Below are 12982 nucleotides of genomic sequence, written 5' to 3' on the forward strand. Positions count from 1 at the left end.
GATTGCATCCTTTGTTCGGCTGACTGGTGTGCCATTGCTTGGCTATAGCCCATCTTCCTGTTAATTCTTCCATTCCTAGATCCCGAAATATCCTTCTTTTTCCTTGTGTCTTCTGGAATTCCTTTCCCCAAAGATTTGCTTGTTTTCGAATTGAAATGGCTTTCACCTGATTTGCTAAGCTTCTTCATAGAGATCTTCTTCTTACTGCCAACGTGTTTGTTTTCTTTTTTTTGAGCTTCAGTTTTTGTATTCTTTGCAACTTGTAATCGGTTTTGTTTTGGTAGAAGTGCATCACTGAGCTCACATCTGCTGGCAATGCTCCTGTATTTGCTGTGGAAATTTGGCCCTGTCTAACCTCTCTTCCCATCTGCCTCTAAACTACCTAGGACGCCAGATCCAGGATGACTGAAGCAATGGTTAGGAGGCTCACACCCAGGATTCCACACAGCGCACCCCAGACCACCGACCCGGAAGGTGTGGACCTAACCACTGCACCACTGTCAGGCCCCTTTCATGTTCCTTTGGCCACCTGCTGTTGAGTACAATGGGATTTGAATATGCTACTTAAGCCCTAGTCTGGCACTGTGTAGATGAGAGCAGGTTGTTTTTCAGGTCCACCGTGATGTCAGAGGATTTGTCATAATTATGTCTCTGGTGTGCCGGCAGGCTTCATCAAAACAGGGCTTCAGAGCCTGCTTGGAGCAGTCTAATAACTCACCATTCCCAGTTAGCGCAGGTTTGACCTTTGCTGCCGTCTTTTGGCTTGTGAATTTCTCTGACTTTCAAACGTTCAAGCAGAGTCTGTGTAAAGACTGACATCTCTCATTGTGGATTTTTCAGGTGTGATTTTTGTTCACCTTCCATTTTCTGGAACTTTTTTCTTTTCCATATTATACCCGTCATGGTCTTTCTCAACTATCTCCCTTAGATATGCTTATCAGTCTGTTCTCCTCAGTTCGTAATGATTAATTTTGTATTTCTTTAATCACCGTATCTTCTCTAGTCCAAGGTGTGAGTGCTTTCGTGACTCTTGGTTGTTGTCTTTGAATTTGCACCGGTCACTTGTAGGACTGCTTGCTATCCTAGCCTGGGTCAAACTAAGCACTGAGAACACGTGGTTATCTGGGTTGATTTGAGATCCTGAGATCAGAAACTGCAAATTCGCGGGGTCCTGTCAACCCCTTTCAGGGACATACTGCCTTCACTAAGAAATGAAGCCCTGTATAAAAGGGTGCATTTCAGCACACTTGTAAGGCCCTTCCAAACAAAGAGACACATTAACATGTACCCAGTGGGAACCCATGACGCCAGAGCTTTGGAAAGTGAGACTGATCTTCAAAGAATGCTAAAGGTGTAGGAAAGGAGGCATCGATTCTTCTCTTCAATGTCCTCATGAGAACATTCTTGACTTTGGATTATACTTAAGACAGAAGGACACTGTGTCCATGAAGGGGGTATCATGGTCCACCTCGAATTTGGAGCTTCTGATCTCAGGATGTCAAACCTACCCAGATGATGAACAGGTGGCATGGCACATTTGATTGGGGATTCCCAGAGGCAAAGCAGGTCGGTGGGGGGGTGGTGGAAAGAGATGGTGAGGCACAAGAGTGTGGTGAGGGCCTGTGATTAGGCTTATGCTGGTGACGATGATGTAAGCTATCTGAAAGATATAGGATGTTTTAATGCAGGTTTATGGAAATAAATTCAGCAAAAATCAAAGATTCAAAAAGGGGTCCAGAATGATGGCATAAAGCTTTGGGGGCTGAAAAAGAATCGCTAAGGTGACCTTCCAAGGATGGAAAATCACCTTAAAATTCTTATTGATGCTACAGAAAGGTAAACCATTCCAAACAGATGAAGAGGAATACTCCCCAAAGAACATGATCCATGCTAAACCCATGAACAACAGGAAAAGGTTACTGTCCATGATGTTACTACTAATCACCTTCACGAATAATCCAAACAGGCCCACGTTTTCCCAAGCTCAGGCTAAAGGTTGGTCCAAAAGTCCAATTCAGGGCCGGCCCTGTGGTAGACCGGGTAAGTTCCCACGTCCTGCTTTGGCGGTCCGGGCCTCACTGATTCACATCACGGGTGCAGATCTCATTAACAGTGTTAGGAAATACAGATTTCACGGTACGGTGTGGACAGAGATCATAAATTAGTAGCCATTGTGAGGATAGCTTATCATACGCAACAGAAAAAGAACCACGAGAATATTACAATCTATGTACGCATTTGGTACACTTCCCCAAAGGAAGAAGGAAGGAAAACTTGTGACCTGTCAAGGTGGAATTGTCAGAGTGCTAGAAGATGACATGATCATTGCGCATCAGAGGATTGCCTGGGCAACTTCAACTTGGGAGGCAGTCCAGGACTTTCTCTGGGGAATGTCCACCCACTTGGCCGCCTACACAAGATATAAGAGATACAACCCAGGATAATCTTACAGGAAAGAAACCAGTGTCTAGGGAGATTGTGCTAGGCCTATCAAAGTTCGAGGAGAAAGTTAGAAACCGACAAGAAATCCAGAAAAAGGAAAACTATCCTTTCTGGAAAGGGTTAGGAGTCTGACTCGTCTGAGATAGCTCTGAAACTCTGTGCATGGAGGTTGTCAGGACAACTTAGAATTAGGACGTTCTTTATGACATCATGGTGAACATGTCCCCCAAGAGGGCCGCATGGTTACAGTCTGAGGATTGGCCTAGGATAGGCTATTAAAGGGAGAGATAACAACAAACAGCTTTGACAAACAGAAAGCTGGCACAGAAAGTAGAAGAGATCAAACCGACTCTGATTCAAGGGATAAGAAAGGAATCCTTGGCAAGAAGTGAGAATAGAGGGACAAGCACTGAGAGGAGAACATTGTCATCTATTCAAGTCTATGGGGACAGCATGCTGATTCAAGCTTGAAACTTGATTGGAAACAAGATGCCACACTTGGGCCCTATCAGAACTATGTTGTCCTTCTTCCTTAAGCATAATCCAAAGTCAAGAATGATGTCTTGAGGACATTGAAGAGAAGAATATGATGCCTCCTTTCCTAGACACTGGTTTCTTTCCAGTATAAGATTATCCTTGGTTGTATCTCTTATATCTTGTGTAGATGGCCAAGTGGGTGGACCATCCCCAGAGAAAGTCCTGGACTCCCTCCCAAGTTGAAGTTGCCTGGGCAATCCTCTCATGCGCAATGATCATATCATTTCCTAGCACTCTGCCAATTCCACCTTGGCAGGTCACATGTCTTCCTTCCTTCTTACTTTGCGGAAGTGTACCAGATGCGTTCATTGATTGTAATATTCTCATGGAGATTTTCTGGTGCGAATTGATAACGTATCGTCAGAATTGCTACTTATTTATGATCTCTGTCCGCACCGTACCATGAAATCTGTATTTCCTAACACTGCTAAAGTGATCTGCACCCGTAATGTGAAACAGTGAGGCCCCGGCTGCCCAAGTGGAAGGTGGGCACTTACTCCACCACAAAGCCGGCCCTGAATTCTTATTTTGGACCAACCTTTTGTCTGAACTTGGGAAGACGTGGGCTTGTTGGGATTATTCATGAAGGTGATTTCTATTAACATCATGGACGGTAACATTTTCCCTTGGTTCATGGGTTTAGCACGCATCATGTTCTGTGGGTAGTATTCCTCTTCATCTATTTGGAATGGTCTACCTTTCTGTAGAAACAGTAAGAATTTTGAGGTGATTTTCCATCCTTGGAAATTCACCTTCTCTAAATGCTTTCAGCCCCAAAAGCATTATGCCGTCATTCTGGACCCTGTTTTGGATTTTTGATTTTAGGTGAATTTATTGCCATAACCCTGCATTACAACATCCTATATCTTTCAGATTTGCATCCTCATTGGTTTAGACTTCTGTGTAGGTTACATCATCTTCACCAGCTAAAGCTGAATCACAACGCCTCACCGCACACTGGTGCCTCAACATCTCTTTTACCCTCCCCCACCACCCCGCTCTGCATCTGGGAACTCCCAATAAAATGTCCTGTGCCACCTGTTGGTTAGTGCTTGCTTTTTCTTCTCCTTGTAAATGAGATCCTATGGTATTTGATGTTCTCCCTGGGGCTTGTTTCACTTCCCCTAAAACCCTCACAGCCATTCTGGGTGTCACAAATGGCTGGAATGCAACCTTTGTTCCAGCTGAGTGGTATGCCATTGTGTGGGTATAGCCCATCTTCCTTATGTATTCTTCCCTTGCTGGGCACCAGGGCGGATTTCAAGTCTTGGATAGCGGGAGTAAGGCTGTTGTGAAATCAGCGGGGAACGTCTTATTATAAGGTAGTGTTTCTGAGCTCTTTGGACAAACACGCCTCAGAGGAACAGCTGGATCATATGGGACATGGATTGTTAAATTTCTGAGGCAGTTCCACACCGCTTGCCATATTGGCTGCACCGGTTTCCACTCCCACTTGCAGTGCAGGAGATTTCCCTTCTCTCCACCTCCTCTCTGACACTTGTTTCCTGTCTGCTTCCTTCTAGCCATTCTGACCACAGTGAGCTGATGTGTCCTTGCAGTTTGAATATGCATTGGCCTGAGACTTAATGATGGGAACAAGTTTTCATGCACCTTTTGGCCCTCTTTCAATCTTCTTGGGAGAAATCTCTGTTTCCATCTTTTGCCCAGGTTTTCATTGGCTTCTTGTTGTTTTTCTCGTGGAGCTGTGCGAGTTGATTGTATCTTTGGGCTTTTCACCCCTTGTCCGATGTGTGGTTTGCAAACATCCTCTCCCAGTTGTTGTGCTGTCTTGGCATTGAGTCGATGGTTTCCTTGACTGGGCAGAAGCGTCCGCATTTGATGTGGTCCCGTTTGTTTCTTGTTTCCTTTGTTGCCCTTGCTCAGTCAGACATGCTTCTTCCAAATAGGCGGCTCAGACAGATGGCAAAGAGCACTCTGCGTAGGTCTTCTCCTACAAGGTTCACGGTTTCAAGTCTGCCATTCAAGGCTTCAATCCATTTCGAGGTGGTGTGTGTGCCACGTGTAACATCATGGTGTACTCTCGTTGTGTTCCATGTGGCTGTGCAGGCTTCCCAGCACCATTTATTGTAGAGACTCTCCTTTCTCCACTGTCTCCTATTGCCTCCCTCGTTGGAAAGGGGCTGTCCACGTACGTTTGAGTTGGGCTCTGGGCTCTCAATTCTGTTGCATGGGTCTCTGTGCCTGTTTTTGGGTGCAAACTGTGCCCTTTTGGTACCTAGCGCTTCGTCCTCTATGTTGAAATCAGAAAGTGTAGCACGTCCTGCTTTGTTCATTTTCCTGAGGATTCCTTTGCCTATTCAGGGTCTCTTGGTGCTGCCTAGAAACTTTAGGATTCTCTCTTCTATCTCTTTGGGAAATATTGCTGCAACTTTGACTGGGATTGCATGGAATCCAGAGATTCCTTTCTGCGGTATGGACCTTTCAAGTGTGTTAATTCTTCCATTCCTAGAACCCGGAATATCCTTCTTTTTCCTTGTGTCATCTTGAATTTCTTTCCCAAAACGTTTGCTAGTTTTCGATTGATATGGCTCTCACCTGTTTTGCTAAGGTTCTTCGTAGAGATCTAATTCTTCTCACTGGCAAGATGTCTCGCACTGTCTAACGTCCCTTCCCTTCTGCCTCTGCACTACCTTGGACGCCAGCCCCACAATGACTGAATGTCTTGAGGACATTGAAGAGAAGAATCGATGCCTCCTTTCCCAGGCCTGTAGCATTCTTTGAAGATCTGTCTCACTTTCCATAGCTCAGGCGTCATGGCGGACCACTGGGTACATGCCAATGTGTCCCAAGAGATGTCTTGGAAGCATTGAAGGAATGGACACCTGTCATGCTTGGGCTATGTCTCTTTGTTTGGAAGGGCTCTACAAGTGTGCTGAAAAGCACCCTTTTCCAGAGGGCTTCGTTCCTTCATGAAGGCTGCCCTCCCAGCCTAGTGTGCTCAATGTGGCTCCAATCAAATTCTCTCCCCCTACTTCTTGCTGTAGATGGATTATTGATTATGTGTTTGGACACCATATGTAAGGAAGTTGGCTGAAAATTTGGACATTACAATTCTGTTTCAAGAAAAATAAAGAAGCCAGGGCTGAGGATGTAAGGCAAACAAATGGCACAGCCTATAGAAATAAAGTAAGCCCGTATCTAGAGGAAATCTAGGAGAACATTCAAGGATCAGGTGTCAAGTTCGAAACTTTCCAAATCCGGAAAAAGACAGAAAAATATCTTTCTTGGAGAGATGAATTCATCAGATTTGTCTAATTTGTCTTGGAAACATTGTGTCCATGAAGGGTGTTGCCAGGACCCCCACGAATTTGGAGTTTCTGATTAGGATGTCAAACCAACCCAGATGACCATGTGTTCTCGGTGCTTAGTCTGACCTATGCTAGGGTAGCAAAGATTGCTACTAGTGACTGGTGAAAGTTCAAAGGGAACCAATAAGAATCATGAAAGCAGTCATACCTCGGCCTAGAAAACATACAGTGATTAAGGAAATACAAAACTAATCACTTAGACTGAAGGAGAATGGACTGATAAGCATGTCTAAGGGAGATAGCTGAGAATGACCATGACAAATATACTATAGAAAAGAAAAAATGCTCCCATAAAATGGAAGACGAACAGAAATCACACCTGAATAATCCACAATGAATGATGTCACTCTTTAGACAGACTCTGCTTGAACCTTTGAAATCAGAGAAATTTACTAGCCAAAAAATGGCAGCGAAGGTCAAACCTGGGCTAACTGGGAAGGGTGAGTTATGAGACTGCTATAAGCGGGCTCTGAAACCCTGTGTCCATGAAGCTTGGTGGGACAGAAGACACACAATTATGACAAATCCTCTGACATCACAATGTACGCGAAAAACAAACTGGCCTCATCTACACAGTGCCAGAGTTGGGCTCAAGTAGCATATACAAGTCCCATTGCAGTCAACTGCAGGTGGCCAACAGAACAGGAAAGCGGATGGCCAGAGGTGCAGAAGTGAGGCCCACACCTACTGCGACGGTTGCCTGGGGTGGGCCGGGTGGAATCCTGGGCGTGAACCTGCTCACCACTGATTCAGTCACTGGGGGGCAGGCGTTCGAGGTAGTGTAGAGGCAGATGGGAAGGGACGTTAGACAGGGCCAGACTTCCACAGCAAATGCAGGAGCATTGCCAGAAGATGTGAGCACAGCGATGCACTTCTGCCAAAATAAAACCAATTAAAACTTGCACAGAATAGAAAAACTGACTCTGAAAAAGAAAAAACCAGCTTGCCAGTTAGAAGAATAAGATCTCTATGAAGAATCGTAGAAAAACAGGTGTTAGCTATGTCAATCGAAAACTAGCAAACGTTTCGGTAAAGAAATTTAAGAAGACACAAGGAGAAAGAAGGATATTCCAGGATCTAGGAATGGAAGAATTAACACACTTGAAACGTCCATACCGGAAAAAGGAATCTCTGGATTCCATGCAATCCCAGTCAAAGTTGCAGCCATACTTGCCACAGAGATCGAAGAGAGAATCCTAAAATTTCTAGGCAGCAACAAGAGACCCTGACTAGGCAAAGGAATCCTCAGGAAAACGAACAAAACAGGACGTGTTACACTTTCTTATTTCAACATAGAGGATGAAGCGCTAGTTACCGAAATGGCACAATCTTGGCCCAAAAACATGCACAAGACCCATGCAACAGAATCGAGAGCCCAGAGCCCAACTCAAACGTACATGGACAGCCCATTTTCGGCCAGGGAGCCAGGAGGAGACAGCAGAGAAAGGAGAGTCTCTACAATAAATGGTGCTGGGAAGCCTGCACAGCCACATGGAACACAACGAGAGTACACCATGATCTTACACGTGGCACACACACCACCTGAAATGGATCAAAGCCTTGAATGGCAGACTTGAAACCGTGAACCCTGTAGCAGAAGACCTAGGCAGAGTGCTCTTTGCCATCTGTCTGAGCCGCCTATTTGGAAGAAGCATGTCTGACTGGGAAAGGGCAACAAAGGAAACAAGAAACAAACGGGACCACATCAAATGCACACACTTCTGCCAGTCAAGGAAACCATCAACTGTATACTAAGACACCACAACAATTGGGAGAGGATGTTTGCAAACCACACATCGGACACGGGATGAAAAGCCCAAAGATACAATCAACTCACACGTCTCCACAAGAAAAAAAACAAGAACCCAATGAAAGCCTGGGCAAAAGATGGAAACAGAGATTTTTCCCAAGAAGAACTAAAGAGGGCCAACAAGTGCATGAAAACTTGTTCAGCATCATTAAGTCTCAGGCCATGGCAAATCCAAACTGCAAGGACATAGCATCTCACTGTGGTCAGAATGGCTATAAGGAAGCAGACAGGAAACCACAACTGTTAGAGGGGAGGTGGAGAGAAGGGCATCCTCCTGTACTGCTGGTGGGAGTGTAAACTGGTGCATCCACTAAGCCAAGACATGTGTAGCTGCATCAGAAGTTTAAGAATCCATGTTCCATACGATCCAGCTATTCCTCTGCAGCACGTTTATCCAAAGAACTGGGAAACACTACAGCATAAAGACATGTGCACAGCTGAGTTCACCACAGCCTTAATCTCGCTATCCAAGACTTGGTAGCCGCCCTGGTGCACAGCAAGGGATGAATGCAGAAGGAATATGGGCTATAACCACACCATGGCATACCACTCAGCCGGAACAAAGGATGCAATCCAGCCATTTGTGACCACCTGTATAGCTGTGAGGGTTTTAGGGGAAGTGAAAGAAGCCCCAGGGAGAATGTCAGATACCATAGGATCTCACTTACAAGAAGAAGAAAACGCAAGCGCTAACCAACAGGTGGCAAGGGACATTTGATTCGGCGATCCCAGAGGCAAAGTGCAGGGGTGGGGAAGGGTGAAAGAGATGATGAGGCACAAGTGTGTGATGAGGGCTTGTGATTCGGCTTACGCAGGTGAAGGTGATGTAACCTACACAGATCCATGAGGATGCAAATCTGAAAGATATAGGATGTTCTAATGCAGGGTATGGCAATAAATTCACCTAAAATTAAAAATGTAAAAAGGGGTCCAGAATGACGGCATAAAGCTTTGGGGGTTGAAAGAGATTAGAGAAGGTGAACTTCCAAGGATGGAAAATCACCCCAAAATGCTTAATGATGCTACAGAAAGGTAGACCTTTCAAAATAGATGAAGATGAATACTACCCTGAAACCATCATCCATTCTAAACCCATGAACCAAGGGAAAATGTTACCGTCCATGATGTTACTACTAATCACCTCTAACAATAATACAAACAGGCCCACGTGTTCCCAAGCTCAGGCAAAAGGTTGATCCAAAAGTACAATTAAGGGCCGGTCATGGGTGGAGAGGGTAGGTGCCCACGTTCCGCTTGGGCGGCCCGAGTCTCACTGTTACACATCACGGGTGTAGATCACATTAGCAGTGTTAGGAAATATAGATTTCATAGTACGGTGCAGACAGGGATGATAAATACGTAGCAATTGTGAGGATACGTTAATAATATGCACCAGAAAAAGAACGCTGAGAATATTACAATCGAGGAAGGCATCTGGTACAATTCCCCAAAGGAAGTGGGAAGGAAAACATGTGACCTGCCAACGTGGAATTGGCAGAGTGCTAGGAGATGACACGATCATTGTGCATCAGATAGCCTGGGCAACTTCAACTGGGGAGGGAGTCCAGGACATTCTCTGGGGAAGGTCCACACACTTGGCCATCTACAAAAGATATAAGAGATACAATCAAGGATAATCTTACAGGAAAGAAAACAGTGTCTAGAGAGGATGTAGCAGCCTTTTCAAAGTTCGAGGAGAATGTCAGAAACTGACAAGAAATCCAGAAAAAGGACAACTATCCTACCTGGAAAGGGTGAGGAGTCAGACTGGTCTGAGATGGCTCTGAAGAGCTGTGTGCATGGAGGTTGTCAGGACAACTTAGAATTTTGAGGTTGTTTATGACATCACAGTGACCCTGTCCCCCAATATGGCCGCACGGTTACAGTCTGAGGGTTGGCCTAGGCTAGGCTATTAAAGGGAGAGATACCCAGAAACAGCTTTGAAAAACAGAAAGCGGGCTCAGAAACTGGAAGAGATAAAAGAGAGTCTGAATCAAGGGATAAGAGAGGAATCCTTGGCCAGAAGCGAGAATAGAGGGACAAGCACCGAGAGGAGAATATTGTCATCTATTCAAGTCTATGGGCAGGCCATGCTGACTCAAGCTTGGAACTTGATTGGAAACAAGAGGCCGGACTTGGGGCTCATCAGAACTACAGTGTGCTTCTGCCTTCAGCATAATGCAAAGTCAACAATGACGTCTTGAGGACATTGAAGAGAAGAATAGATGCCTCCTTTCCTAGGCCCCTGGCATTCTTTGCAGATCAGTCTCACTTTCCATAGCTCTGGTGTCACGGGAGCCCACTGTGTACATGCTAATGTGTCCCAAGAGATGTCTTGGAAGCCTTGAAGGAATGGAGCCCTGTCACGCTTGGGGTATGTCTCTTTGAGTGGAAGGGCTCTACAAGTGTGCTGAAAAGCACCCTTTTGCAGAGAGCTTCATTCCTTTGTGAAGGTTGCCCTCCCAGGCTAGAGTGGTCAGTTTTGCACCAATGAAATTCTCTCACCCTACTTCGTGCCGTGGAAGAATTATAGAGTGTGTGTTTTGGCACCATATGTAAGGGAGTTGGCTGAAAAGTAGAATATTACAATCCTGTTTCAAGTAAAATAAACAGGCCAGGGCTGAGGATGTAAGGCAAACAAATGGCACAGCCTATAGAAATAAAGTAGGCCTGTATCTAGAGGAAATCTAGGGGAATGTTCTAGGATCAGGGGTCAAGTTTGAAACTTCCCAAATCCAGAAAAGAGACAGAAAGCTATCTTTCCTGGAGAGAGGAATTCATCAGATTTGTCTAATTTGTCTCGGGAACATTGTGTCCGTGAAGGGGGTTGCCAGGACCAACTAGAATTTGGAGTTTCTGATCTCAGGATGTCAAACCAACCCAGATGACCGTGTGTTCTCAGTGCTTAGTTTGACCTAGGCTAGGATAGCAAAGATTCCTACAAGTGACCAGTGCAAATTCAAAGACAACAACCAAGAGTCACGAAAGCACTCACACCTTGGTGTAGATAACATACGGTTATTAAAGAAATACAAGATTAATCACTTGGAATGAAGGAGAACGGACTGATAAGCATGTCTAAGGGAGATAGCTGAGAAAGACCATTATGATTATACTATAGAAAAGAAAAAAAGGTCCCAGAAAAAGGACAACGAACGGAAATCACACCTGGATAATCCACAATGAAAGATGTTAGTCTTTAGACAGACTCTGCTGGAACGTTTGAAAGTCACAGAAATTCACAAGCCAAAAAACGGCAGCGAAGGTCAAACCTAGCTAACTGGGAGGGGTGACTTATGAGACGGCTCCAAGTGGGCTCTGAAACCCTGTGTCCATGAAACTTGCTGGGACAGCAGAGACACAATTATGACAAATCCTCTGACATCACAGTGGACCCGAAAAACAACCTGGTCTGAACTACACAGTGCCAGAGTTGGGCTCAAGTAGCATATTGATGTCCCATTGCCCTCAACTGCAGGTTGGCAATGGAACATGAAAGAGGCCGGCCGGTGGTGCAGCAGTGAGTTCTGCACCTTCTGGGTCGGTGGCCCAAGGGTGGACCGGGTGGTATCCTTGGGGTCAGCCTGCACACCACGGCTTCAGTCATTCTGGGGCTGGCATCCCAGGTGGTGTAGAGGCAGATGGGAAGGGACGTTAGACAGGGCCAGACTTCCACAGCAAATACAGGAGCGTTGCCAGCAGATGTGAGCTCAGCGATGCACTTCTGCCAAAACAGAACCAATTAAAAGTGGCACAGAATAGAAAAACTGCAGCTAAAAAAAAAAGAAAGTACAGCTTGCCAGTGAGAAGAATAAGATCTGTAAGAAGAACATTATCAAAACATTATTAAGCTATGTCAATCGAAAACTAGCAAACATTTGGGGAAAGAAATTCAAGAAGACACAAGGAGAAAGAAGGATATTCCAGGATCTAGGAATGGAAGAATTAAAACACTTGAAACGTCCATACCGGAGAAAGGAATCTCTGGATTCCATGCAATCCCAGTAAAAGTTGAAGCAGTATTTGCGACAGAGATAGAAGAGAGAATCCTAAACTTTCTACCCAGCAACAAGAGATACTGAATAGACAAAGGAATCCTCGGGGAAATGAACAAAGCAGCACGTGTCACAATTTCTGATTTCAACATAGAGGACGAAGCGCTAGGTACCGAAACAGCAGTCTTGGTCCAGAAACAGGCACACAAACCCATGCAACAGAATCGAGAGCCAAGAGCCCAACTCAAACGTACATGGACAGCCCATTTTCGACCAGGGAGCCAAGAAGAGACAGTGGAGAAAGGAGAATCTCTTCAATCAGCGGTGCTGGGAAGCCTGCATAGTCACATGGAACACAACGAGAAAAGATCATGATGTTACACCTGGCACACATACCACCTCGAAATGGATTAAAGCCTTGAATGGCAAACTTGAAACCGTGAACCTTGTAGAAGAAGACCTAGGCACACTGCTCTTTGTCATCTGAGTGAGAAGCCTATGTGGAAGAAGCATGTCGGACTGGGCAAGGGCAACAAAGGAAACAAGAAACAAACGGGACCACATCAAATGCACACGCTTCTGCCAGTCAAGGAAACCATCGACTCAATGCAAAGACATTACAACAACAGGGAGAGGATGTTTGCAAACCACACATCGGACAAGGGGTGAAAAGCCCAAAGATACAATCAACTCGCACGTCTCCACAAGAAAAAAAAGAAGAAGCCAATGAAAACCTGGGCAAAAGATGGAAACAGAGATTGATCCCAAGAAGATCAAAAGAGGGCCAACAGGTGCATGAAAACTTGTTCACCATCATTCAGTCTAAGGCCAATGCAAATCCAAACTGCATGGCAGCTCACTGTGGTCAG

This window comes from Equus asinus, chromosome 4 (genome assembly GCF_041296235.1).
Source record: "Equus asinus isolate D_3611 breed Donkey chromosome 4, EquAss-T2T_v2, whole genome shotgun sequence".
Lineage (NCBI taxonomy): Eukaryota > Metazoa > Chordata > Mammalia > Perissodactyla > Equidae > Equus > Equus asinus.